Genomic DNA, 3210 nt, shown 5'->3' with positions numbered 1-3210 from the left:
CGTTACATAAAAGATTTGTTCACTTGACGAATTATTTAATTGCTCTCGGAAAAACATTTATAAATGATGATCTCAACCTTAAAGTGCTAAGATCCTTGACTAGAGAATGGCAACCAAAAGTAACGGCCATATCGGAGAAGAAAAGTCTTTCCACTATGACGTCCGCATCATTATTCGGAAAACTCCAAGAACATGAACTTGAACTTGGAAGATTCGAAAAGCATGAAAGTCAAGAGAAGAAATCCAAAGGAATTGCTTTAAAAGTAGATTCAAAGGAAGATAAAGATGATGGCGTATCGGAGGAAGATGAAAATTTCATGCTCCTTTTTAAAAGGCTTGGTAAGTTTTTTATTAAAAATGACAAGCCCTTTCATGCAAAAAGAATTAAACATTTCAGGAAAAGGGAGGATTCCACATCTACGCAAGAAGTCACATGTTATGAATGTGGAAAGCAAGGTCATATAAAGTCGGATTGTCCGAAACTCTCAAAGAAAGGTGACTTTAAAGGCAAGAAAGATTTCAAGAATAAAAAGGTGTATGTTGCATGGAAAGATAATGAGATAAGTTCTTCATCCGAATCGGAAAGCGACGAATGTGCAAATCTAGCATTAATGGCTTCACACCATTCCGAAAATGAAGAAGATGAGGTTAGTAATGATTTTTCTCTTTTCAATAGTGATGCACAAGGTGCTATAAATGAACTTATTAAAGAATGCAAAATTCTATATAAAACTATATCGTCTCAAAAGAAAATAATTTCATCTCTAGAAGAAAAAGTCGTGACAATTGAAAAAGATGTCGATGATGAAAAACGAAAGATGATTAATGAAAAACAGAATTTTGTATGTAAAAATTGTGAATCACTTTCTTTTCAAATTGTCCAATTAAAAAGGATTCTTGAAAGGTATGAGAAAAGGACAAATTGGGTTGGAAGGTGTCCTTAGCCAACAAAGATATTCCAATGACAAAAGTGGACTTGGTTATTCAAAGTTTTCTAAACCAAGTTCTAGTAAAACTATCTTTGTTAAAGCTAATGACCAACCAACTAAAGAGAAAGTGAACAAGGAAAAAAATGTTCATCACTATCCTAAAAGAAAAATATTTTCTAAAAAGAAATCTTATGTTCCTAGATATAGAAGCAATTTGGAACCTACTTGTTTTTATTGCGGAATAATTGGCCATACACCTAATGTATGATATGTTAGAAATTTTAGTGTAACAAGTGGGCATTACGCGTGGGTAAAGAAAGACACTAATTATGAAGGACCCAAAGCAATTTGGGTACCTAACAATACGTAATTTTGTTTTAGGTATGCTTGAAAATCACATCAAATCTTTGGTATCTTGATAGTGGATGTTCCAAGCATATGACATGAGACATTAACAAATTTTCAAATCTAGCATTGAAGGTCAAGGGCTATGTCACATATGGTGATGACAACAAAGGGAGAATTATTGGCATAGGCAAAGTTGGAGCACCACCTTTCACATCCATTGAAGATGTCCTTTATGTCGAAGGACTAAAGCACAATCTTCTAAGTATTAGCCAACTTTGCGACAAGGATTTCAAAATCAAGTTCACCAAGGATGAATGGTTGATTGAAGATGAAGTCTCTCATGAGGTAAAACTCAAAGGTACGAGAATTAATAATATATTTATGATTTCCCTTGATGGTTTGTCTTTGAAGGTAAAATGTCTTATGATAAACAATAATGAGTCATGGCTTTGGGATAAAAGATTCGCACATATTCATATGGAACGCAGCAGAATTTAAAATTTCACCTTTCGTGATCCTTACGAATGGTCATGATCAGTGATAGAATTGTTACCTCTTGTGGTGATTGTAACCTTTGATACAGATCTACGAAGCGATCACGAACGTTGAACGATGACAACGCCTCTACTCAGTCCACACGAACAGATTCCTTCAATCTCAGTGCTAGCTTCTACGAATGAAGGCTTTGAGTGAGAGAGAGAGAGAGAGAGAGAAACGAAATTGCAACTGCCCAAATGCTTCTACACAAGGGTTCTATTTATAGAACCACTTGTGTGGGTTGCAAGTTAAAAAGCCCACTCAAGTGTATGTGGCCCATATCTTATAATATGCCAAAATCACTTAAGCGCATGGTACCTTATCATATTTCGTATTCTACTTAAGTACACCGTACCTTACGATGTTCTAAAATTCACTTAAGGGCACCGTACATTACGGTATTCCTTAGTTACTCTATCTCTCATCAATCCGTCCTTTTATGTGTGACCTTGTAGGTTTTCGCGGCATTGGCAATTATATTAAATCACGTATTTAACATGATAAATAGTGAGCGGTATCTAGAAGCACATCACTGCTACCCAAGACACGAAAATGTCATGTGATCTGAAAAATCCTTTTGTGATAATACTTATATGTACAATTACCCTTTTGCCCTTATGTCTATATTGAACACAAGTCATAGACCGTGTCATCCTTGTCCAGTTCAATATTGGGCCCATAGACATTTATCCTGTTATGCAGGATGGGCAAATTCCATCTAGGTCACTCGTCTCCCTTAGCACGCTTCGTGGAGTACCCATCAACTGTCTTTATAGTCATCCAGTTACGGACAATGTTTGATCAGCAATAAGGCACTCGACTCTACATCTAGGGTCCATAGTGGTTTCAGGTCGAAGGGTGGTATACACCATTATCACCATGAGAATAACTTATGACACTTGCATAACGTTCTATATAGTATTCTCATAGCGGGTCAATCCAGTATAAATATTACTCTTAATATTCATACCTATGTTTAAAGACTTGATAACTCCTTATCCATGATCCATGAGATGTGATCATCAGTCTATATACATAATAGTCTTAATGCTTTAATGTTATCCCACTTCACAATAAAGCTTGACTATGGATACTTTAAGAATAGTGTCCTTATGTTTAATGTGATCTCATGATTAAGTCACACTTGATACATTAAACGGACTATCTGTTCTAGGGACTTTATTAGACAAACATAATAAAGAAAATGCCTTTTATTATTAATAAATAATTCGATACAAGTACCAAAAGTATTGGCCTCTAGGACTTACACCAACACCTTTCACATCCATTGAAGATGTCCTTTATGTTGAAGGACTAAAGCACAATCTTATAAGTATTAGCCAACTTTGCGACAAGGACTTCAAAATCAAGTTCACCAAGGATGAATGCTTGATTG

Source organism: Lathyrus oleraceus, chromosome 7, assembly GCF_024323335.1.
Source record: "Lathyrus oleraceus cultivar Zhongwan6 chromosome 7, CAAS_Psat_ZW6_1.0, whole genome shotgun sequence".
NCBI lineage: Eukaryota > Viridiplantae > Streptophyta > Magnoliopsida > Fabales > Fabaceae > Lathyrus > Lathyrus oleraceus.
The sequence above is the reverse complement of the archived record's forward strand: the minus strand, read 5'-3'. Positions refer to the sequence as shown.